Source organism: Paramormyrops kingsleyae, chromosome 18, assembly GCF_048594095.1.
Source record: "Paramormyrops kingsleyae isolate MSU_618 chromosome 18, PKINGS_0.4, whole genome shotgun sequence".
In the NCBI taxonomy this organism is placed as follows: Eukaryota; Metazoa; Chordata; class Actinopteri; order Osteoglossiformes; family Mormyridae; genus Paramormyrops; species Paramormyrops kingsleyae.
This window is the reverse complement of record NC_132814.1, coordinates 18,042,990-18,069,591: the sequence shown is the minus strand read 5'-3', so window position 1 is coordinate 18,069,591 and position 26,602 is coordinate 18,042,990. Positions and strand designations below refer to the sequence as shown.

Here is a 26,602-nt window from a genome sequence, read left to right as displayed (position 1 = left end):
TGCTTCAGAAATGTTTTGTATTTTGATATAATAAAAATTTACCAAAAACAACCTTCTTTAACAACAGTTTTATCGGATGGGTGCCAACGTTTTCTCTATTTTATTTTGTTACATTTTTATTAAATAAAAATGTCATTATTCTCCGAGCACATTTAACGTTGCGGTAAATTGTTAATATAATACTTTAAAAATCCAACCAAATGAGCCAGCAACTTTGTCTGTGTGTCTTATTTATCAACTTTAGCCATTAGATGGCGGTGTTGTGTGCGGAGTTAGAAAAAGGCCAAACGAAATGTTAACCATTTACTGCGCTCTGTCAGAAAACTTACACACCAATATCATCGCCAATGAAAAACGAGCTGCTCTTTATTCCAACTGCTTAAGTGTCCTATTACTTTAAGCGTTTCGTACACATACATTCCGAGCCCAGCTGATTTATGATCTTTCACCCTATCCACAGTACAAATTTTGAACATGGGTGACTCATTTAAGAGAAATTTACGTTTCACAGTTTAAATCGCAGCTGCTTAAACATATCAACAGTCATGCTTGTCTGATGACTATTTCCAGTTGGCACCGTTCACGAGCATATATGCAACGTTTTATATTAACATAAAACTTACATATATGCATTCTCGGGAATACCTACACATGCCATGTTTCATGTACGTATTTAAATAGGAGGCATGTGTTAATATGTAAAAAGGGCGATGCATGCTGGTAGCACTGGAGGCGCGTCCTCGATCCCGTGCGCGGAGCAGCCGGACGCGCGCTCCCCGTGGCGTACTCGGGAGAGGGGGAAAGCCGCATGGTGGTGGTGGGAAGAATGATTTAACGTAAAAGGAAACCTTAGTAGGCTGGCTGGCTCTCATCTTCAAGTAAAACCACGAAAAGTCAGAGTTCGTGGCGACGGGTCGATGTGTGCAGTTTTATGGCCAGATTGGAAACGTGCTCGCTCGCAGCTGGCGCCAGGTGCCTAAGATAAGACACTGCACGGGTCTCGCCAACGGGTTTGTGCTTTTTTTTGCATCACATGCATGGGATTTATTTTTAAAACGCAGACACGTTAACTACACAGATGTTAACCGGCGGCGATTCCCGGAGCGCCTCTCCGCGCGGTGCCCGTTAATGCGGACGCGATCGCGGCGGAGCCCCTTTAGTCTGTTTCCTCCGTGTTTATAATGCGGCTTCCCGGATCTGAAGAACCAAGCGACGAGCAAGGAGAAGGGAAACGCCGTTGACGAGCCATCGGGAAGCCGGCAAGTCCTTTTCCCCCCACCGGTTACAGGTATGGGTGGGTAAACGCCGATGGGGCGCTTTTGTGGTGCAGTTGAACCCGCATCCAGGCTTTTAATACGATTTACTTATTTATTTATTTGTATCGTGTGGGCGGCGAGCGTCTGTGGTCTGCACTGTTGGGGGAATAAAAGCCGCCGGGCTATCGTGTGATCTGGAGCGGAAAAAAGTTTGGGTAGATCGGGCCCCCCTCCCCCAGGGATCTGCGGGATCGGGGGTCGGGGGCGTGCGCTCCGGAGAGCCGGTGCCGAAGATCGGCCGGTGCCCGACTGCAAACCCACCTAGGCTACAGTGTGAAGACTAATCGCCACAAGTCATTTAGAGGGAAGTGGGGCAAATGCCGTTAGTTTGGGGGCCGCAGAATTCTGTGGTTTATTTGCAAGCGATGCATCTGCGCCTTGGGCATGAAGTATTTAGGAGGTGCGCTGAAACATTGATGGCCGTGTTCCGTTACGGGCACCTGCCTATGTGAATGAAGCCCATCGGTCACCGTGCCGGCTTTAATATTGCATGCCTTACCGTACCGGCCATGAATAATATACGCATATTCGTCTGCGCTGACATGGACTCCTGATGGCGATCTGAACAAGCGGACTTTTGGCGGAGGTACTGAATGTCCGCATGTCCTGCATCCTGAGTCCCCGGCCAGTATGAATGAGCAGAGTCATATGGCGCGGTACAGTCAGGAGCTTGACTTTAGAAATTTAAATAATGATAGTGGCCAGTATCATATGTTCTTCTGTCTTAATATCTCTGGGCTTTATAGTCTTACTTTTGCAGTTCTTATGGGGCCTTTAAGGATAATCGGCCCTGTATTTTTGGGGTTTCGAGTACCTTTACCGCAAGCTGTTGCCTCTTTCTGTTTGCACAGATGTCCCTGTTAGCCTGGCGAGATACTGCATCTGCTTAGGACGACCTCCAAGTCATTAGCAAGGGTGGGGAGGCAGAGAAAGGGGGCCTTTGGCTACAGTTTTGAACCCCCTTCCCCCTCCGAGTGATCATTTTTGTTTTTGGTCTTTGGTGGGTTTAGCGTCCACTGGGTTTCGGTTCGGCATTTGATGAAAGAAAAGAGGGCAAATAAAGCGAAACCAAAGCATGGTATTTGTTCAGTTGGCTGGAGTCGAAGCTGGACCGTCACAGGCGGATTTGGCTGTTTCGGATGGTCAGAAATAAAAGCTGTGTGTAAATACGGGTGTATTTTTGTCCTCATCAATTCAGTCCCTGCTGGCTGTGACCTGGCCCCATAGAGAAGTGGTTGCCTTCAAGTGATGACAATATGGGTGGCTGTTACTGGGGAAATGTCTGGCCCACCCTGGTTTTCCTGGAGATCAAGCTAAGGTGTAATTCTCTCATTTGTACCACTGTGTCTAAAATAAATTCTAAACTGAATTTCGTTGCCATGATTTTTAATTCTTTTGTCTGAAGTTGTTTTCCAGAGTGACCTGCATTATTTATTTTGATCAGCAGGGCTCCACTTTCAAATTCAAAGCAGTTACTGCCTGTTATGTTATCTTTTTGAGGAAATGGCTGCTTATGAAAGCTGCCCGGTTTTCCTTTTTGGGTGCGACGGCAGCCTGTCCAACCTTTAACCTGTTGGAAAGTGAATTTCTTAATGGGAGAGACCTCACGTGACCGTCGGGCGTCACATGATAGTCACATGAGTTTTAATCCTGCAAGCTGACACTTTCGGGACGTGCCAGGAGCTCCTCCGTTTCCCGCGACTCGAGGGAGGGGTAATCGGGGGGCCACAAAGAATGATGAAACGTGGTCTAGGATGTTCAGAGTTATCTTTCCCACTTAACCGTCAGGCTTCCAGATGATGCCCTGGACCCATTTCATAGGTGGGCTGTAGCAGGTAGCTGAGTTTTATGCGGGGTGGACACTAAATCGAGCCAAAGACTGCAAGTCTCGATTTCAGCTTAATTTTGCTGGGCAAGCTCTGACTCGGTGACACTTCATTGGGTTGGGGAATTCCAGTACCCGTTTGGGACAGAATCAACTGGACAATCTCTGCATTTTCATATTGAGCTATTCTGCATTTGGTTGCCAAACTATTGCAAGCAGAGATGTTTGAAAAGCTCTTCTGTGCCACTGTGGCATCAACAGGCAAACTGGAATATGCATTCTCTGAGGGAGGGGGGGGGGTTGGTTGTGGTTTTCATGGTGTTATATTTCGCCTTCCTGCTACTTGCCACTGAAGAGTCGGGCAAAATATCCATAAGGGATTCATCTGAAATCATTTTTGATGCTGTTTTTTTTGTGATGGGGGGGGGGGGGGGGGGCGGGGAGATTCCAGTGACAAAAAGCATGGTGAGAACTGAGCTAGAACTAGAAATGGCTTCGTTGGGAGGTTATGAAACTCACCCACACTGCCTTGTGGAAGTCGATACGCAGCGCGTCTCCTCGATTATGCTCCGCTTTGAAGCCAAGTGTTTCCTCTTCAAATGTGAAAACAAGGGAGGCTCACTTTCCCCTTCCTGTTTTCCGGGGGCCGGGGGCCAGCCAGCGTCAGCGGCGCCCCTGGTGCCGAGCAGTAAATCTTTAGCTAGATATTCTTTTAATTGTCTTGCGTTCAACCCCAGAGAACACACACTGTGTCTGTATATGTGTGTGTGTGTGTGTGTGTGTGTGTGTGTGTGTGTGTGTTCGTCAGCATCCCTATTTCAACCTCTGCTGAGATTGGAAGCCTCATCGCATCATTCATTGTTTATTTTTCTGCATTTAATATTTGATATGTGTCCTTATTTGGATGGATATCAAAACATAGCATCTCCCATGTGGGGTTAACCTGTTGGCTTACTGGGAAGGGCGGCTGGTGACTCAGCACCGGCAGCTGTTGTCCATGTGCCCGCCCCCTAAGCCGAAGGGTAGTATCATGCACTGCTGCTCTCCGCAGCGCTGAGACGGCTCGCCGCGTTCCCCCTATGCCAGTATCGCTATTCCAGCAGATTCAAATTCTGATTCTTTACATCGGCAGTATGAAGCCATTTCTAGGGGTTTATCGTGAGTGTGGTTTTGTGAATGTGATTGTAGGTCAGGTTGATCCAAAATAGTCGCCCTACTGCTCCTGAAAGGTGTTCCTGTCCCTGGGGGCAGGGGGGCAACAGAACTAGTTTTATAGTGATGGGGGAGGGGGTCACCAGTGGTGGGGGTGGTGAAAGAGAACCTGGACAGCTTTCGGTTGTGTGTGTTTGTGTGGGGGGGGGGGGCATTCACAAAAAGGATGTCGGAGGGCCTGCAATTCCCATGCCAGCCTTGACCTGACCACCTGGTCACTTGCACCGGGACGGGGGCCTGCAGGAGTTTGAACCCCCCCCCGTCCGGCGCTATAGAGTTTCACCCAAGGCTGCTCCCCCACCTCCGCATTCAGCCCGCCGTCTGCCGCTTGGAAATTGTCATTCCCACAGCACCGAGACCGGCCGCGTCCATGTGTGGTCAGCTATTCAAATGCAAAGGCAATGCAAACAAGCCCCCGCATGGCGAATGGCAATGCGGACGGTCCGCGGGCAGCCTCGCACCCCCCCGCGGCAGAGCCGGTCTGCTACTCTTACAGAACCAAGGATTTAATTCCCAAGTGGGTCCATTTTTCTTTTTTGAAAATGATGGTGGCTTGGCAGATGAATTAACGTCCTTAACTGCTACTCAGACCTGCCTCTTTAAAATGCCCATCACTTGTATGAGCTAGCCATTGTTTTTATCTTTTGTTTGTTTTTTTGTTAAATAATGCTTGCTGTTAAGCATAGGAGCCTGTCTTGGGAGATATGGGGTGGTTTCTCTTGCGCTAATGTGATTTGTAATTGGTCCCTCACGCTAATTGCATTACACATTTCTAGCTAATTGATATATATCTATTTTGCTTTTCAGTGCCTAGCTGGCTCTGGTTGTTTATTTTCAAGATGAAATGTTTTTTAGTAGCACGTTAGTAGCACTTTTTTTTTTTTTTTTTTTTTTTGACGTAGTGCTACATAAACTAACAGATTGACCCGACAATATCCTTTCCCCCCCTTTTCCTTCATTTTCGAGATTTTAGCAGTTTCCTGCTTTATTCTGACCCTGCCACACATGACGCCCAGGCTAACTAGCAGGAACCAGGGGGTGACCTGTGCTCCCGTCTCACATCTGATGATGCCTATCCGCTCTCTGCCAATGACGTGGCGCCGTGTAGAAAAGTTGCGCACCATTTGGATGGAAAGTGCCATTCCCCGCCTCCGGTTGGATGCCAGCAATTGGCAGTCACCTAACAGGCTAACTAACGTGGGATGTTTGCTCAGGCAAACGAGTTTGTGTTCAGGTTAAACACTCTTCCTTTAGTGGAAAGGTGCCAGTTTATTTTGCACTGCTGGCCTTCTGGTCATGTTGAATAACTTGAATATATTTGTTTTTTTGCCTTTTTGTCTTTGTCATTCTGTATACATAAGCTTTTAGCAAATGTTTAGCTCCCCCTCCCACCCTCTTGAAGGCAATTTTTTTTTTTTTTTTTTTGAGTGGAATTTTTCTTGAAACCAAAATTATTCATGAGAGATTATAGATGAATGCTTCCTTGATTTGAATCAGTCAGGAACTGTAGATGGGAAAATGGAATGGGTGATAATGTGCTCATCTTTAAAATGTCATTTAGCAGATCAGAAAAGTTGAACAAAATGGAAAAATATGGAATAGTAGGGCTTAAATACAGATAAGACCTGCAAATGCGATACGGATTTCGGTATGTCTTTGAAGGTTTTCAGGCTTACTTTTTCAGCTGAATAGAAATTTGTGAATCATATGGTACCTTAACGGATGCATCTGCATGGAGGCCAAGTCAGTGTGTGGTTGCCTATGTCTCAAAAACAGATGCCCATAGGAGTTTTATTTACACAGAAATGTTCTGAGGGCAGAATGAAACAATATTGCTTCAGATAACCAATAAGATCGTAGAGGAGGTGGGTCCAAGCAACTAGAGTAGGCGACCCCAAGACATCTGATTGGTCCTGCGTCCTCAAGTTGCTTGGACCCACCACCTCTACAATCTGATTGGTTATCTCTCTGAACCAGTCATTTTTCATTCTGCCCTCAGAATACTGTGTAAGTAAATCTAAATGAAGAACAGGGATGCCTGGATGAGATAGAAAACTGAAGCTGTTAATAAATGAGGTTATGCCAGCAAGAGCATCTGCTGACCTGTTTCGTTCAAGACATTTATCTTCATCTGCTTTTCAGTACAGGTTGTGGTTATGGATCTGTGCTTATGTCCAGAAGGTTGTGTGTTCCGATCCCATGGTTGGTAGAGTAATCGCATCAATTTCCGGGTCCTTGAGCAGGGCAGTTATCTCCACCTGTTCCAGGGACATTGTTCTGACTTCAGACGTTTTCCTCACTTTGGCCAAAAGCACATGTTATATTAACAGAACTGTAACTCTGGTGAGACTGCCCTGAGTTTGTGGTCAAAGCTGCTCTTGCAGCACGAGTTACGAGTCACGCGTCCGCAGCCGCATGCGCTAACGCGTCTCTCGAGTGCAGCCAGTAGTGACCTGGTGAGAAGTGGCTTAATTTGACTCACATGGTACTTTGGTTACTTTTTTTAAATTTGATTTTCTGTTTTTTTTATTTTGATTGGCTCATTCAGCTGGAATTGTGGTATTTTACTGCTCTGGATGGAATGGTGAAGGTCAGCTGACTTTGCTCCATTTGCCATTTTTTTGTAATAAATGGTTTCACTGCAGGTAGAATATGGTTAAGTATAAAGTTCATGTGTGCTGAAGATGTCAAGGACACAACAAAACAAAAAAACTATCTAGAATGACTATTTTTACATGGAGTTTAGAGAGATCCTACGGGGACATCAAGAAAACCTGGTGAGGTCGTTTTTTGCCTGAACCAATTGCCTTCCTTAGGCCTTGAGCCATTTTTCACCTGTTCTTAGGATCTACGGGCCAGATGATCTCATCGGCAGAGTTTGGAACAGGAGTTGAGCCCCACCCCAGATATCCAATTGGGTCAGCAAAGTTTTGAGCTAAGAAGTGGCTCCATTGTATTCCTGTTAAATGATGTGTAACAGAAATAGACTTTAGTGTTGGGTGATATGAATCGAAGTTTGATACAGTGATACTTTCAAATGTAACATTTAGTCAGTGATTTGAGGTGTTACTATTCACTGCAAGCTGTGTAGAGGCAGTTTCTGACTGACAGAAAGGATTCGTCCTACAAACGCTTAAGTCAATGTTTTCTTAAGTCGGACTTATCCCCTTATGCCATTCAATACACCTTTGTACAAAATACAAATAAGCTAAAAATATACTAATAATGTACTAGAGTATACTTTATTAAATTATTTAAAATATAACACCTAACTATATTTTCAGTGTATATTGCCTTTTTGTAGACCTGCTGGTGACTGGAAAATACATGTTAGTTTTGTGAAATGGTAAGTAAATTAACTTGTACGTTCGTGCCTGTGAGTCTATTGAGTCTGTTCTTGGTTGTTGGCTGCCATCTTGTCCTGAGTCGTCCTCTGCAATGTGCCCTCAGGCTGTCTGGGATGGTCACAGGTTCATTCTGGTGGATAGACAAATATGCTGATGGCTAATTGTTGTGCATTTTGTCTATTTAGCCGATGCGTTTATCCAAAGTGATTAATGTTTTTGCGAAAGCAGGCGCTGCCCGTCCCTAGAGCACTTGAGGGTGGGGTCACTGGATTTGAACCAGTGACCTTCAGATCGCAGGAACGGCACCGTATCTCGCCGAGTGACACGGCTCCCCCGCATTTTGAGTTCCTGCGTTCCTCAAACTATTGTGTATAAAGTTTCATGTTGTGTTCTCTGTATTGTTGCATCCGTACGGCTGTGAAATATGGCCTTGGTTCTTTTCTTCGTCACCGACATGGGCAATGCAGCAGAGAGAGCAATCTGTATGCCAGGGATGTTGCATCATGCAAGTACTCAGGCCCATTCTCAGCATATGTGCGCTAATTCTTAAATATGTTGCGGAATCGAGCTGACTGCACTGCAGTTTTTCTAACCGCCTGAGGGGAAAATAATCTCTGCATTTGGGAGGAATTTTTTTTTCCTGTTGTCATGTGAGACCTGGGAGAGAGATGTCAGGCTTTAGGAGTGGGAATCTCTGATTGTTACCGTACTTTTCAGTATCCGGATTTATGGGCACATTGAACTTTTCAGGGGTCATGGATGAATCACAGCAGAGGTGGTTGAAATGATGAAAGGTTGTGTGTTTTGTGATAGATCTCTTAATTTTTCAGGCCTTGGAAACCCCTTGAGTCCCATCTTGTGTAATGAATTCCCCTTTGGATGTAGAATTTCTTACCCATCCATGTGTGCTGAATTTGGAAGGTAACCTTATCAGGGGATACTTGTGGAGATGATGGAAAATTAAGTGAAAGGTGCAGTCAGAATGTGGAGATCCTTGCTGCCGTTTGATCCGTGGTCTGCGGACACCAGCTGACAGGAAGTGACCCGCAGATTCATTCAGAGCAGTTCCTCTCACACCTGCCTCGTTTCCACCAACACGGACCTGGTACTGGTTCTCGCTTGGTGACTTTTGAGAACCTGCCTTGCTTTACACTGGTTTCAAAGAAGAACGGAACAGTAATGTTACATAGGCGGTAGTGAAAGCATAGTAAAGGTTAATCTATATTTCATTTTTTGGATTTATTTTGCCGAACTGAAGAAAAAAAAAATGTTTTCAGAGTTGCACCCTGTCTCCATTGTCCGTATCCACTTTTGTCTCTGTAAAGGCTCCCCTGTCTATTTGTGTAAGTGAGTTGAGTTTATTCTCACTCACTGTTTTACCGCTATCCTTTTATGGGTCACAGAGTAATGCTAAAAACTGAACTTTGCTGTCTGTCTCATGATCTCTTCACCACTCGCATAACTTGATGTAACATTTTTCCACTCATAAGCTGGCAAGTTGTTTCACCCCTGGCACTGGCGATAATAGACAAAACTATGTCTGTTATGGATTGAATTTTCCAGGTACGCAGAAGGTTTTGATGCGAGAGCCTGTCCCACTTTCGCTGACGTTACAGTGGCAAATTCTGAGCCCAGGTTTTCTTTGGTGCCATGCTGGGGCTGTTTTTTCTGGCCCTGGGCTGTTTTTTTTTGCAGTGGAAACGCGTGGAACCAGTGCCGGATTGGGGAAGAAGTGGCACCAGCACCGGCACCTCGTCGGTGGAAAAGAGGCATATGAAGAAGCATTTTGCATCTTCAACTCAGATGCTGGGACCGGATATTAAGAACCCACCCCACCCCCTGCCAGCTGAAGGGAATATACTAGGCTTTCCTGCACCTACTTTTCATTCCAAGCAGGGATGTTCAGGAAATCCCTAAAGGCACCGAATTGCTGAAAGTCTGGGCTCGGAACGTTTGTTCCGCGATTGTTAGTATTGGACATCGGGGTGTTGTCTACCCTCTACCCTGCTTTCCATGTTCGCTCCATTAAATAAATAACCCATTTTTTGGGATTTATGTTCACTGGGGCACACTCTGCATTTGCTTATCTGTTCATTTTATTTTAATTACACGTTTCAATTGCTCTTTTTTCCATCCTAAGCTTTGGGCACTGTCTAAACAATGGTAGGCATTCGGTTTTTTATTTATTTATTTTTCTTCCAAGGTAATGAATCTGAAATTCAGTGGCAAAACACAAGCAGCTATTGAAATGTCATTTTCTTCCTAATTTTCTTAATCGAAGCCACTTATTTTGGACAGTCGCTCCCAATCACCGTCCTCGCCATCATCTTGCCTTCACCTCCCCCTGTAATGAGGTTGCATTTTTGCAGAAAGTCCTCCTCCTGCCGTACGTTGTCATGCATTCTTGTCCACAAAACGCGAGTGCTTAACATTAGTCAGAATGTCAGGACGCGTTTCTTTCCTCATTTAGAAAAAGAGAGGGTGTCGGCCCTGATCTAGGAGCCTCCGGTAGCTGTCAGATTCCCCAGCAGATCATGGAGTTTCTGGCACTTTGTAATATCGACGCACCTAGAGCGGTGTTTCTCAACCCGGTTCTCCAGGACTGCTTGTCGGTCCACATTTTTGCTCCCTCCCGGCTCCTCGCACACCTGTAGCCGGTTCTCGCTGTTCTTGATTGTTTGGCTTCTCCTTTATTGTTTGGTACACTGACTCGAGCAGGTGGTTCACCTGGTTTAGCCTCAGGAGCCACATGAAGTTTCTTTTGTGTCTATCTGTCTATCTATCTAATCTCTGTCGTTTGTGTCATAAAAGTTGTGGTGGGGGGGGGGTGGGGGGTGTTTCAGGCAGTAAAAAGAAACACTGAGCATCATTTGTAACCACAAAATTCCAACATTGTAAAAAATTACTTGGTGAAAAACTAGGGATGGGCCGATGCACATTTTTTCAGTTCCGATCCAATTCCGATACACAACTGCCGATACCGATACAGATTCCGATACAAGAGCTCTTTTTACTTTGTTATACTTTTATATATAATTTTTTTTTAAAGCTAGTAAATACAGGTGGGAAAAAATGTATGCCAAAAAATATTTAATTAGGCTACTACAAACATACATAACATACTGTTCCGCCTGATTTGTTTTAAGCGTTTTTGAGGCATTTGCAGTTCAATATGAATATCTTCAAAGCAAGTATACACAAGTGGCGAATGCTTAAAATTTTAATACAGTTTTTCTCCCATTGGCGTCAGCGCAGTTACACTTTGTTGCGATGGCAGCCCCTCTGGTATCACAAGCTTCAGCGAGTTCGCAAGATATTCCAGGTTAGCGACTCCCAATCATCCATTTTTTTATTTTTTATTTTTTCCACAGTTTTGTGCGCTTTAAGTGAGATTGTCCATTAAACGCTATTCCCACCTCTCAATGTTATTTTTAAATAAATAAATCTTGATGTTTTACCATTTTGATCCCCTGCCGTGTCGTGCCTCCTGTGGGGTTTTCTGCCCTGGGGGGGGGTCCTCCTTCCCTTTTCCCTCCCTCTGCTTTCCGTACCCATCGGTGTGGAGTCCCCCTGTCCACCACCTGTCTCGGCATTTGCCTTTTGTTTTGTTCCCGCTTGCTTGTGAAATACTTCAGCCGTAGCGGTGGATCGTGAACCGGGGCCGGCTTGAACCCGAGTCCTTAAGCAACCGCAAATGTTCCAGTAGATCTTCCAGTAGACGTGCACCTGAGGATTCACTCCAGTGAGTCAGTTTAGGGACTTGCTGGGTTCTCCTAGCTGCACTTAAGCTCGTGAATGATACCCAGGAGCCCCCCCCCCCCCATTTGGCATTCACTGGCTTGCCTTGACCACCATGTCATCTATATTCGCCTGCACGCTCGATTTGATGGTGGGTAAGGAGTCCCAACCGTGATGAGGTATCCGTATGTAACCGCATTGACTGGAGGAAACTGGCCCAAAAAGCTTCGGATTCAGATCAACTCATTTACACAAAAATAAGTATTTCTCGCTTTTTTGTCATTGATCTTTCAAAAACTGCACTGAAAGGTTTCAACGGTTCGGCCTAGAATATTGGTCAATTTTACCCACGATTTTCTCATAGAAGCTTACTAAAAAAAACCAGGCAAAACTAAACTGGGCACCAAAATAAGGCTTTTTTTGTCTTTGGTATCAGTATAAACCCGTCTGACTTATGTCATCTAAGCTGAGCCAGTTTTAGGTTTTTACCTGCCGGTCCCCGCTGTAGTGTGCATGCTGTGGCGTGTGGGAGTGTCATTCCAGCAAAGAGCAGGCGGTGGTTGCTTCTGCCGTCTCCCTGGGTCGGATTCGGGGGTCTGCAGCTGGAGGAGGTGCTAGGCTGCCCCGTGAGCTCACTGAGGGAGCAGTAGGGAGCCTCGTGCCTCCTGGGGGCCATTAGCTTTCTCACTACCTGCCTTGTTTTCTCAGCACTTGACCTGCATTTTTTTTGTATTATTTTGCAGCAGTGATCGTCATGCGGGGCTGACGGTGCAGTTTTCCCAGCAAAAGCTGCCGGGCTCGTATCCAATGTGCCGAGCTGCAAGGACAGGCATTGGATGCGGGCTGCAGGGTGGACGACCAGGGTTCGGTTCTCATGCCTGGAGGCCGCTGGCATTTCACTTACGTAGCTTATTTCTTGATGTGCTGTCCGCTTATTGACACTGATTTTAAGTGATACACAGGTGAGAATCAGACAGTGTGCTTGATCAGGGTCCCCTTAGCAATGGAGTCTTGCTCAAGGGCCCAACGGTGATATTTACATGTTATTTAGCAAATGCTTTATCTTAAATGCCATACATTTTTTTTTTTTTTACAAAGCAGGGTCAGACAAACCCTGGAGCAATTGGGGTTAAGGCTCTTGTTCAAGGGTCCAAAGGGAATCCAGTCTGCCGATCCTGGGGTTTGAACCAACGACCTTCTGTCACACACCTGCTCTTCTGGCTACGAGATTTTGAATCCACAATGTTCTGGACATGGGCCCAGATTCCTAACCCACCCAGGGCGAAGGCCCAGTTCTGCTCACAATAAGAATGCCGTTCGTTTCACATACTTGCTCAGAGTTGGCTTGTTGTGTAATGATGTAACCGTGGATTGTGGTCTAACATCATCCCGCTCTGCCGTGGGGTATCGTGTATCGAGTTCGTCTGTGAGAGGATTCCATTCTGTCAAAGGCCTCCTTGTTTGTCGGCAGCCATTGATGCCACACACAGAGATCGGGATGAACTCTGACCTCGGGCTGGGATGCGGAGGGGACACGGTGCAGCGAGAAGCGGACCTGACCTCCCCCATCGTGCTGATCCTTAGCCTCAGCAACGTTCCGCTCCTCCTCCTCAGAGTCGCCCGAATCATTCCCAGCTTGAATGGCATCTGGACTTCACCAGGCGGTACGCTGACCGCCACGATGCTGCAGAGACCCCCGTCAGAAGCTTCTTTAGAAAACAATTCCCGCTTTGAGAACGCTGTCTGGATTGCTTCCAGAACATTCCGGGACAAGGGATGGGCGGATGTGTTGAGTTTGGGAGGGGCCTTTCCTACCAACTGGCGGTATGGTGTCTCTCCTTGGGGGGGGTGGAGTCATCCACACGTGTGCTAGGTGTGTGTGATGTCATCGTCACAATGAGGGGGAGTGCCAGACTGCCAGAGGTAGAGGAGGCCAGCAAGAGCAATTAAAGTGTGAAAACCAATAGGAAAGATCAGTGCAATATTATACAGAATAAAATATCTTTGTCACTGTACATGCGCGACAGAACTCTGTGCTTTCCCACCAGTGCTACATATTATAAAATAAAAGGCGAAAAGAGAAATACAGTATAGATATGCAATTTAAAGTTGAGCAGTGGAAAAACTGCAGTGGTGCAATCGTATTCTAAAATGTGTTATATGGGACCTATACTGCAATGTTGTTAGTTCTCTCCTTTCAATTCAAAAGTAAAAGACGACTTGTCATACAAACCGTCATTGATGGGGTGACTGAATATCAGTAAGTGTGGATCTGTGGGGGTGTATGGGGGCTGTGAGAAGAGAGACTTCCTTTAACTGGTGCTTGAGCTTTTAAGGGGTTCCTGGCACACTGGGTGCATGAATGAGCCTGACCGTGGCTGCGTGTGAAAGAAACCTAGTTTTAGATAAGATCAGAGGTGGCTCTAGCTACAGAGAGAGCAGGCAGCTGCCTAGGGCCCCCGAATTACCTGCACTGTGGAGGAAGTGGAATCATCATCAGTTTTCTTGGTAGGGGGGCCTCTCAAGTAAAGCTTTGCCCAGGCCCCCGAAAAGATGGAGCCGGCCTGGAATGAGATTTTATTCTGCTTGGGCACAGAGGAATTTCCTGGGCTTTTGCATTCACAAAACTCTCATACGAAACACCAATATCTTATATTATCTCCAAATTGTGTCTTTATCAGTCACTTGTGAATAATTTTGCTGCTGGAGAAATAATTAGTGTAAAGATGCCATTTCGGTCTATCCTGAGATGCCTGGAGTTAAAACTGAGATTTTTCCGAGACCTTGGAAGCAGTTTTATTTTTTGGATCCGTCCAGGCCTCCGTGAGATTTTCAAGGATAAGTTCTCACTCGAAACATCTGAAAAATGTGAGCGTAAGCAGTAATTTTCCGATTTGCGCGGGAGTGACCTTGTTTTAATTTAGAAGATGGCTCAGAAGGAACAGATTTCAGTGAAACTTGCGCCTCTGGGCTGGTTCACCATGTGCAGCGGAGGTAGCAACTGTCCAAGTGAATCGTGGAATTTGCCGTGGCTGCCGTCTGGAATTTTCTGGAAGGCCGTACACCAGACGCACCGCAATTAGTGTGGTCACAACCACTCAAACCATCAGCCAGTAATAACAAGGCTGTCTTATGTAAATACACTTTTCTTAACAAGGAATATAATATTATAGCTCTGTGTGTCTGTGCATAAATGAAACTGTAGAAAAGTAAGGCTGTTACATTTATTGTGTTTGTAATTCTATACTCCGAATTGTCATGCCAGATGTTCACTTTGCATCAACGATGACATCACTTCCGGTTGCGGCAGGAACTGCAATAATTTATCAGGGGATGAATTGGCGAGATGAGAAGCTAAATTTAGAGCTAGAGTGGACATTGTAGGTTGTCGATGCCAAACGTTAGGACAGCGGCATCAGGGATTTTCGTATCTTCATGGCCTGGCTCACGCAGGTGTCTTCGCATTGTTAAGATCAGTAATAATAATTATTTTTTACCCCCAATGGACAGAGGAAGTTTCTTGTCAGCTGCTCGGAGGAATGGCCGCAGTCCTTCCGGCGTGAAAGATTGGGCGATAGGGGGTCAGATTCTCGTGCCGCCGCGTGGGTCGGGTGAAGGGAGGTCCTCTTTCCCACACTGCGAGGTGCAAAAGCTCATTAAAGTATTTTAAGCACATATGTTACTTATGTTAGAAGCTGCTAGGCTTCCTGAATTAAACAGCACACTGTCTAAGACTCAATGTCCCCTCATCCGACCCCAGTCTGCTGTTCTGGAAAACAGAAAATTGTCAGACGACAGTCCTGTGGTGTTTCCTGCAGTCGGGAGAACGGTTTCGACGAGTTTAAAGCATCCAGAGATGGCTGATTTATCCATACATACTTTGGATTTATCTGAGGGTTTTGCGCATGGTCCTTGTCATCCGTTATCCCTCTGCTGTCCAGTTGTAGAGAGGATCTAAATATTTTTAAAGCTATGCTCATCTCTCTGTCACTACTGTATTAAAGGTTTCAACTCGGGTAATAAATGGGTACTTTGGAAGTGCATTCTGGGATCTTCCCTTGATATCGAGCACAAGGCTACTGTGCCAGGTGTGTCCTAGTGAACGCTGAAGTGAGTAGCATCCTACTGGTTGTGAAGGACAGGTTTTGGAGCAAGAATTTCTTAATCCAAACAATAGTGTTGGAGCTGTATGGGGTTCCCCTAGTTCCCTCATTTCATGAGTCATGAATGGCTTTGTATCAACCTTCTGACTATGGGCTGTCACTATATAAATATATATTTTCTTTGTGGTAGACATTCCAGGCAAGCAGAAAGCTGGGATGCGTGGGTGTTGGGAAGAGGGTGGGGCTTTGTTTTGTCTCGTAGCTTCGGTTTTTGGTTTTCTTCGTTGGAGCATCAAACGGAAGCACTAGTTTGCAGGAGGAAACATCCCCCTTGTTCAGGTATCACGACACGCCTACTGCAGACTCCTGCCGACAGCTCTTCCTGTGCCTCTATCAGGCTAGCAGCTAGAGACGTGCCAGATCCATCCGGTAACTGGTGGGAGAGTGAAACTGAATGATCGCCCGCTGGCATGCCCTTAATTAAGAAACATGGAACAGGTCTAAAAAATTAAGTAATACTAGCTGTTGGACGTGCTGCTGGGCGCACCAGTTGGCGTTGGCGTTCGTGCGTCTGCCTGGAACGGTCTTTTATTAGGGTTGGCTCAACCCTATTGGGGGCTGCGAAGCTAATTTCACACATTATCATCAAGAAGAAAACGTCTAACTCGAATGGTGCAAATGCCTCATCAACTTTGTGTGGCCTCTTTTAGATGCACAGTAACCAAATGAACATGTCCATTATGGAGTTTTGGATATGTTAAATTGCTGTTTTGAATCTGAACTTTTCTTCCGCAAGGCTTCGTAATTTGTGCAAACTGGAATGAGGTTTTTTTTTTTCCCCAAGTTTGTCTGCTTGAACACCTTATTTTTCTCCCCAACATGTTTTTTTTTTTTTTTATGTCTACCTGGTGTGAAAAGCAGTATTTGTTAAATTGACTGCGTAATTTTCAGGTCGGTGAACACCGCTTGTTTTCCATTTGGAAAATCAGCGGTTCCCCCTTTTCCTAGTTTTCCCAGTGCGGATGCATGAATATCACTGAAATGTTGCCAGCCGATGGCAATTCGGTAGTGCGAATTAATACAGTGGCAACTTCGATTGGCTAAAAGACCAGACAAAATCTTGTCAACGAGGAACTGTATTTAGCTGGCAGGGTTGGCCTACATTTCAGGTAGCTACAAAGTGGGCGGGGCTAACTTAGAAGGCCAGAACGAGCTGTGCTGCATCTCTAAACTCTCAGATTACGGCATTCGCTATGGATGGCGTTCTTGATCCGAGTTAATTGCCGTTGAAGTTTCAGGCTTTTAATTTTAGCATCTAACGTAGCAACTGTCGTAGGTTCACGCCTCAGTCGACGGGCGAGAGTATCCGTGATGGAATGTACATTCTGTATTTAAAATGTGTTTTAACTCTGAGGGCAGTGAACGACTCTATGTAATGAATAGCTATTTTTCTTATTGCTTACTATCTAATTGAGTGAGGAACTGAAAAATTGTCCACCCCAGTGGATTAGGATCCCTTAAAACTGTGGTTCAGCACCCAACTGCATTGGTATTGTCCCCTCTTTACTGTATGTGTCCAAGAAGACTTTCCTCTTGAAATAAAGGCATCAATCTGGAATAAATGGAGTTGGCAAAGAGTAAAGGATAGTATGACGACTTAAAATGCCGATTAAGGCAGGATCCTAGCCACGAAACAAACCGCACCTTTAAACTTGGGGGTAAAATGCTTAACACATCATGAAGATAAAATAGTGACAGGCATAACAGAAATGACTGTCAGTCTAAAATTTGTTCTTGTTTGTGTTTGTTTATTTTGACCTTGGCCGGTTTAAGAGCTCTGCTGCCATGTGCCACAGTCCTCGAATGACTGATATCTTGTGGGGATGGTATTCCATTGTCATTCCTAGTACGGATTTCTAAAATGATTCTCGTAGAGCTGAAGTCCCAGTGCCAGAAAAGGCAATATCGGCGATGAGTCACTGGCGAGGGGTTTGTCACGAAATCCCTGAGCCTGACAGCTTCGGCTTATTATTCTTCCCGTTGCTTTTAATTTGCCTGAGATGCAAATAAGAGGCGAGGAGGGTTGCTAAGCGCCCCGTTGCCTTGCGGCGTGGCGACGAGGCTCGGGGAGGCCGCAAGATGGAATCCGGAGCTTTGGTGGGGGGCTGGAGGCGGGTAGCAGAAATGGGGGAGTGACGGGCCAGTAGGAAGCTCGTCCAGCACGTTTGATTTGTGCTCCCGGTTTTCCCTTAATGTTTGCTTTTGATTCATCTCCCCGATTTCCCACAAACCGAGCTGAGTAGGCCAGCTGTGCTCACCATATTTATAGCATGCGGATGAAATGGCTGCGTATATACGAATTGATTTTTGTGTGTGTGCACGTGTGTGTTTATGGCAGGGGGATCTATGCATCCCGTCCCATTCTATTACCTGACACTGGTGTCTTCTCAATTTACAGCATACTTGATTTTTACTGGTTTTATGCTCTCCTCTTATGTACTTTGGATTTGTACTCCGGCAGCGAGATTTAATAACTGTAGTAAAGAAGTACTTGTTCCTTTTTTTTTTTACAGCCCTTAAGAATAATGTCAGAGTAGCACTTGACTTTTTCGCATTTCGAGGTGCATTAAGAAGTTTTCGGGAAGAACGTAATTGATGAATAGCACACGTGATATGAACACTCGACGGCGCATACTTGTAAGATGAAGCAATATGCTTCCATGAATTTTGGGCAGGGGTGTGGTAAAGTCAGTTTTCCATCTTGTGTTTTTACATTAACGCTCTTGCAAGTTACTGCATGGAATAACAATTAATTGAAATAAAGCATTTTTTATTGTAAGTGAAATGACACCAGAGATGGGACTTTACTGCACAAGAGAACTGTTTAAATGGAGGACCCCGCCACACACCCTTTTTCCTTATACAATGGTGTGTGACTGTGTGGAGGAGGTGTGTGGCTCAGCCGGTTAGGGCACTGGTTGTGATCGGAAGGTTGCAGGTTCGAATCCCAGAGCCTACAGAGTGGTTTTGTTTTTAAGGCCCCGATCGAGGCCCTTAGCCCTCTGTTTGTTTTAAGGCCGGGCCCTGCTTTCTCAATTGCATGTCGCTTTGAATAAAAGCTAAATAACACACATTTAAATTTAATTTTATCATCTACCCAACAATGGCTGAAGGGTTCGTGTCCCCTTGACAATAGGCGGTCTGAGGCTGCGTCTGTGCAGTCGTAAGCCCTATCCTATGACACGGGGTAACGGTGGTAATCAGAGGAGGCCATCTGGGGACCCACGATGCACTGCTCACGCGCACCCTCCTTGCTGCCAGCTGAGTTTTGAAACTGGACCTAATGTGTGGATTTACCCAGATGGATACTGCTGGGCACTGTTAGCTAGTCTCCGCATCGCCCCTTGAGACTGAGATCACATATCGACCATTGGGAAATCAGATGGACATTGGGAAAGAGAAACTTGATGGAGGAAATCACTCTGTTTTTTAGTATTCATGCAGAATTATTTGAAAACCCATTTTATTTTTTATAGCTCGATTTTGAATGAAGATAAAATGCATTTTCAACTGGCCCAATGTGAATGTAGACTGAATCTGTTCTGTCTGCTCTGTTTCAGATTTTCCGTGTATTTCTGCATATTTACTGTGTTTTCATCATACTTTTGGAATGCTTTTCGTAATCCCAAAAACATTAAGTCGGCCCAATCCGATCGCGTATGGAGAATAGGGTTTGCAGCTTTTACTAGCTATCCTCCTCTCACCCTGAGTTCCAGCATGGCTACACTCATTTTTTTTCTTTCGACGTACCATCAGGGATGAGAACAGCGCTACGATGGGTGACGCAAATGTCCGACGTTGGCCGGATGCGTAGTGTAGTGGTTATGGATTCCGGTATGAGTTACGGTTCATGAAGCTGAACAAAAACGTCACATTCAGTAATTATTCTACACTAGGGCTACCTAATTAGTTCGGAGTAGGGTTGTATTATGAAAATAATACCCATTTAAGAGCCTTTGATTTATTTATTTTTTTTCTTCCTCATCAAGATGCTAAAAAAGGAGCGGGATCATTTGCGTCAGCTTTAGTTACGTTTTAGCTGACTAATTATAATTAGTTGTTAACACAAATAAAATGGGACAATTGGTGACAGCTGTTGTATTACGTAGGCCCAATAAGAGCTGGCGATTTTTGTTCTTCTCATTAGTTGATGTAGCAATCAAATGGTCAGTAAAGATAAACTGTGAAGCTGCTAATTGATTGGCCCCCGATTTAACATCCTAATGTGTTTACCAATGAAACGCTAGCTAAAAATAATTAGTATGAAGAAAATTGGGTGGTACCTGTGTTTCGTTTCTTTTAACTTTTAATAGATGCGCAGAAAGGTCTGATATTTGTGGATGTCAGTGGCGTTTCTGATAATCTAGCTGAAAGACTAAGTGTGATGGGGTTTCTGCAATGGGGATTCAGGTGGGGAGATTGGTTGGGATGCTCTCTCAAGATTTTACGCCTTATGACAAAACATCCCGATGCAGTGTTGAACTCCTGTCAGCTGAGAAAATTATTTCTTCCACCGAAGTTCTGAGCTGGCACATTCCAACTTAAATTGGATGAAAGCTTCTCTCTCGGTACATTTCAGGATCACAGCTTGCTAAATTTAATAAAATTGCTAGCTGATTAAGGTAGTCATGCAAAGCTAGTCTTCGAGGGTTGTAGTAATAGTGCGAAAGTCTTGTGTGTGTGTGTGTGTGTGTGTGTGTTTGTGTTTGTTTGTGTGCATAATCAAGAAACCTTACAGAACCATTTGAAGCGGATACCAAGTGTGAAATGTTATAGTAAAATGACCAGCTATGCAAGCAATGAGCAAGCATTGAAAAGTTGATTTGGATGATATGTGGGTTTGCCCTTCTCTCTAATGGCGATCGTTGTGTTCTTTCTGAAAAGGATGAAGGGTAAATAACAAGGAAGGCCTTTCTGAAATGGAATGTACCATGTTTTGTCGGGATGTAGCATATGTTGTTGGATTGGACTACAAATGTTTGGATGTATGGAGACTTGGTTGTATTTTCGTACTTTGTACTTGAATAATTTTTATTCAGTCAAATAAATTTTAAGTGAAGGTCATCAACAGAATATCAAACATTCGGATTCAGAACAAGGACGTCTTTACTGTTTCATCAACATGCGACTCCCGGCGGTAGGTGAATTGCTGCATTTTACTTTGCAACCGAAGCACATGCGGGTTTGAAATAGCCTAAAATTTGCTCACGTGCAATGTGTTACGTTATTGGCAGGGCACACGGCGGGGCAGACGTTTCAGGCTAATTGTCGGGAACACTTTCATTCGGATTGAGAATCAACGAGCCTTTCCTGTTAGGAGTACTTGGCACGAATTTGGTCAGGCGTTATCTGTTTGTTGCCATTTATACCAGCGAAGGTAATAGCTTGTTTGTGCTGTAATGGCTGTAATGTAAAGCGCTAAATTATTTTATATTAGGCGTTACATCTGCACCCTCAGACTCATCCTGGGTCTTGAATCACAGCTGAGGAACTGAATGCATCGTTCGCACCTCGGATTTGCCAAGGCCTGATGGAAATCCCCGGATGCGTGTAGCAACCCCCCCACGTCTGCATTGTAATGCCGGCCTCTCACAGACAGGAGGCCACTGTGCTAATATGGATTTGTGTCTCATAAAAAAGTCATTAAGATTGGGTTTATTAAATATTCATCTCGCATTCAGGCCATGACGAGCTTTGATGAACAGACATCTTAATCTGCCTCCATTTTTTTTTCGTCTGGAGATTTCATCTGCGCCTGCACCAAAGAACTGCATTTATTTATTTAATTGTGGTTTGATATGCTTTGTCATTTTAACTCAACCTTTGTTTATTCCGCAATGGTCTTGAGTGTAGAGTGAGCTCTGTTTTATGCTGTTTAGGGGTTTGGGAAATAGAGCCTCTTTCCATGGGAGAACATTGAGAGTTAAGTTCGGAGAAGACAAAGTAGATGAAGCTCCGTATTTGCTTTTGCATGATTTTTCTTTTTTTCTTTAAATCTGTTTTGCATTTAATTTGATCTTCAGTGTGCAGAATTTTTCAGGGCTAATCTGATAGAAATGACAAATGTGCAGAACTCAAGCCGGCATCCCATCACCTCAGCTTGCTGCCAGGGACGTTCACAACCCTACCTCTCGCTCTGGTTTCCTAGCAGGCCTGAGATGGTGGGACATCCAGTATGAACAATGCTGATAAGCGGTATATCTTTCTGTCTAATATTACCTGTTCCTGATAACTGATACTGATGACCGGCTAACATTTGACTGCAACAAATCTGCAGTGAAACTAATGTTTCACTAGTTCAACCACAACATATAATGCAGGCAGTGAAACATCAGCTGACTGAATGAGCTGACTGAATGAGCTGACTGAATGAGCTGACGAAATCCCTCATCATCCACTGATCGTCCAATGCAGTCCACCCCATTATTTTAGTAGCTATGTCTGCAGCTCTGGTGCTGCTAACTTTCAGTATTGACCAAAGGTAGAATATCGACCAGCAATATCGACCAAGACTGAGTAACACTAGGCCGATCCCAATATGTTAACTGATATTCGCTGCATCTCTTGTTTGAGGGTTTTCTGACTCCTCCTAATCCCTTTCCACTGTCTTTAATGTAGGCCTTCCTCATCCTCCCCATTGGGTTGTGGGTGGGGCATGTGAACGGGATGGCGTGGGGGCGGGTGGGGGGATGGTTGCTTCACTGAGCGTGTGACAGGAGCAGAAAAGCGCTCAACTCTGCCAGCTTGTGCTCATTCTACGCTGGCGGCCTTCCTGGAGACGTGGGCAGGCCTGCCCTCTGCGCCAGGGGCCCCTGCCAAATGGTCTCCTGAGGAGAGTGAGAATCACCGGCACCCCTGCTAGCGAAGCCACCGGCCCCCCCACATCCAGAGTTAGCGTTAATCCCTTTTAGGGCACCATCCGCCAGTCCGCCTCCACGGCTGGAGACGGGGTAACCCTGTGGCCTGCCGGGAGCCTTCTGCTGTCTGCTAAACACTTCGGGTCAAAAAAAAAATGAAAACAATTACTGCCTGTTTTATGCTATACCACGTTTTGTTTGTTTTACTATTTTCAGCCTGTTCAGTAGGACGTTTTCAATTAACATCTCCTTCACTTGACATCTCCTTTATTTATAAAATATGCCCCCCCCAAAGGCCTAACTTTTGGCCCTTAAAGGTGTAATACTGTGCTTTGTACTCCCTGCAAAGACATGGGTAGTGCCTGATGTCTGTCATACCACCATTTGTCTGCGTTCCTCAGCCCTTTCGGTATGGATTTTAGACTCTTTCTGCTATGGGGCGTCTTATCGGCTGCCGTGCCAAGAGCGTTATTGCTCCAGGCTACATCGGCAGGCAGAAGCTTCCCTCAGATTAAAATTACAGTGACTAGATGTTTCTGTGAAAATGAAGTTGAAATTCCTGTTTGTGTGCGTGTGTGTGTGTGCGCGCGCGTTTTTTTAAACCCAACCTGTTTGTTGGACTTTTTCGAGTTTTATTTCCATTTGAAATATTGTAGTGGGAAAGAAAATGCCTCAGTGCCTCCGCTGTTTGCCCACTCTTTGTCTTAAAGACAAAATGGTCTTCCTTCCTTGTCCTGAGGGAGCCTAAGTCGTGCCGGCGAGAAATTTTCCGGCAACCAAGTAAAAGACCTGGCCCGCAACCAACTTGCACGTCTCTGACTTGGAATCGGCCATATTCACTTTTTAAAATATGGAATGTTCCATTCAGTAATGGGGAAGATTGTTTATTCACAGATTCTACTGACCGTTCTTTTCCACAGGAAACACTGTCCTAATTATGTAAATTGACACATCAGCGTCAATAATTGAAGAGCTTTCACACTGTGCGGCCACAGTGCTCGATGCCTCCTATGCGCTGCAAGATGGAATTTTTGTTGCCCTCCTGTGATATGTAATTTAATGCTGAGTAACCCCTTAATGCTTGACTCTGTCTTCTGCTTGCATCCTCTTTCACAGAGCCAAATGGACCTCTGGGTTTTTGGGCATCTATCATTAATGTGTCTAGCTTTATGCTGACTTCATTCCCCACTAGTTAGGGATGATGTTCATTAAAAATCAGGACTTCAGAATTGGTCTGATGTGTCAACCTTGGTTGATATTACCGGATGACATTTAGACTTCAGCGAAAACTCTGTTTCATAATATCGGCTCTCGAGGTTTTATATGGCCCATGACATGTTTTTAATTCATTATTAAACCTAACCCCTATTAGGTCTCAAAATTTCCACATTTGTGCACCTCTACCCCAGGTTATTAAAGGTACAGTTTCTCTTTCATCCTGTGCTCGTAACCTGTTTGTAAGGTTTTGGTTTGAGGTGTTCGATGGCCCCGATTGGTTGAAGTTGAATGTTTGTGAACAGTACCACCTTGGTGGTTCCCTCGCCCAGTTGTGTGCACCAGTTTAAGTTCGAACCCCATCAGCCCATTTGGCAAGCGGGGGACTCCGGCCTTAAGCACCTCAGGTATCTTCTGGAACGGTGAAGACCGAGATGAAGGATGGATTTGGCAGGCAGTACGTATTTCAGGGCTTGTCCTAATTAAATCTGGGCCGAGCCGTGTGTGATACTGGGAAAACGAGCGCCGGTGAGCGGTGGGAGCGTGGCCCATGGATCACAGCGCATCACCCTACAGCCTTATTGATCAAACATCTGCAGATCTTCCCCATTCGATACCGCTAATGTAAGCCCATTAGAGTCAGGTCACCTCTAATGCAGGCCATGCTTGTCTGCTTGGAGCCTCCCTTGACACCCACATTGGGGTTGTCTTGTCAAAGGTTTGGGTTGGGGGGGGTTTCCAATTAGCCAGGCTGCCAGGGAAGGGGGGAGGTGTCATCGAAGCCCCTATTTACACCATAAAGGTGAAAGGAGAAATTCAGTACAGCAGTACAAACAGGTACAATGTGGGTACAAACAGTTTAAAATACAAGTCAAATTGCCAAAACGATGCACACAGTGCAAGCAAACCATGAGCCCTGTTAATCTTGGCTGTTTTGTTTTACTGGTTGAGTCCTGCATCGTCTACTGGTGCGCTTGTGTTCAGATGACGTCTCGTCTCCAACCCCCCCTCCCCCCCAGGATGTGTCAGACAAAGTCTCAGATTCTGGGTTTTATTAAATCCCCCCCCCCCTCCACCCCTCCTCCTCCAGCTGCCACCTTCCACAATGCCTTCGGTGTCCTCTTCCCTTCATTTTTCGTTTTATCCTGTAATACTGTAATATTCGTTCGCAACCATCACCATTCCATACCCCCCCCCCCCCCCCTTATGTGTTCATGTCTGCTGTGGCCAATGGCATCAAAGCCTTCCAGAAACTTCTGAAACTTCAGCCTTGAGTCTGACTTTGAGATGGAGATCCAGACAGTGTTTTCACCTCTGTAAATGCATTTCCAGAGTGAACAGTTTGTGTGCTTTTTGATGTATTAGTGCAGCGGTCAAACAAAAATACACGCAAGTAATGTGGTGAATACATTACACAAATTGAATAAGCCACTGTGTTTTTAAATGGTTATGGCCGTTTGATTAAATAAAAAGCGCCATAAAGTTCTTTGCATTCTATAAAGCAGATTTGTCTGAGCGCGTCGTTTGATGGGATGAAGTAACAAATGTAGAATTCCTAGTATGTATTTTTGGAGTTCAGTGTGAGATACAGTAGTAACCATCCATGTGTTCTGTGTGGGTTCAGTCCTGGCCTCCAGTTCGGAAAGAGTCATCGTACCTCGACTGAAGATGAAATGTGTCTCGCTCCCGCCTGCTCTGTGCTTTGGTTGGGGGTGGGGGGAGGGGTTAAAGAGCATAGTTCACCGATTGGCGTCATTGATTTCTTCGCTTTGTAATGATATGCAGAGTAATAGATTGTCAAATTTAACGACCGATGGTACCATGGGAGCTGTCTCGGGATTCTGGAATCATTCATTCATCAAGGTGTGAGTACACCAGGGTAAGTTGTGCTGGTTAACATGGATCTGTTTGATCGATTTTATTTATTTATTTATCCCCCCCCTTGTCATTTGTAGACTACTTAAAGTTAATTGTCAGATTGTTAGCATTAGTGTGGGCAGGGATACAGTAGGGGCATAGATACCCTAGCGAATTCAGGGGGTCCAGCAGCTTACTGAAGCCCCTGAATACGCCAAATTATAAAACTATATAATTGGGGGACGGGGCACCAATGTGACATGTTGCCAAAGGCCAGAATTTCTGCATACTCCCCTGGTGGGTGGGCTGAGGGTGGGGTACTAGGGGCTGAAGAGTTACCGGGATTTAATTGGAAGAGTTTTTCAGTATAATCCTTCATTAAATAAATGGTTGTGTGTGTGTGTGTGTGTGTGTATCAGTGTTGGGGAGGAGTTAGGGTGGTTTGTGGGGAAAATATGGCTGTAAAATACTCAACTGTTAAGCTTTAAATTATCAACCATTACATTTAAAATAATAATCATAAAAAAATTAGCTTTGCTTAAAATCTCAGGACACTACTGTGTACACCAATGACTTGCATGCTCCAGACAAATTCTTACGCAGTTTGAATGGCAGAGTTGGATAATTGGACTGTAAGAGACAGAGTTTTGTCAAATAACAAAAGTAATGCCATGCATTCTGAATTAATACCAGGCCGGAAAAGGGGGTTATTGTGTAGACTAACACACTCGAAGAAAGACCCAAGGGGTACGTGACTGGAAGGCATTGATCAAGGCATGAATGAAAGTCCAGTGAGGCGGTGTGGGAATCGAAGGGGCATTTGTGCGTGGGCCGTTTTCTACCAACGTGGTAATTGTGACAAGGGAGGCTGCTTATTAGTCCAGCGGGAAGCCAGATGGGAGGATGATGGTGATGTGGTCAACAGAGCAGATTGAAGAGGTGGGCTACGAGCGGATTTGACAGAAGGCAGAGTGACGTTGAGTACTTGGAGCCATGGGTTTAGAATCGCGTTGCCCCTTCACTAGCCGAGCTCGTCAGTCTGGTAATGGTCACGGAAATTGGCTTCTGTGTT

The 26,602-nt window shown here is 45.2% G+C and overlaps 1 protein-coding gene across 5 annotated transcripts in view; it reads left to right on the top strand.

The window, feature by feature from the left end:
- The first annotated feature begins 743 nt into the window (after positions 1–743).
- Positions 744–26,602, top strand: part of arhgap32b (Rho GTPase activating protein 32b) — a 102,275-nt gene continuing 76,416 nt past the window's right edge. For all 5 annotated transcript variants that reach the window (XM_072702153.1, XM_072702151.1, XM_072702149.1 and 2 more), the window contains exon 1: positions 744–1,288. The gene's annotated coding sequence lies outside the window, so the exon portion shown is untranslated. The remainder of the gene's footprint in view (positions 1,289–26,602) is intronic.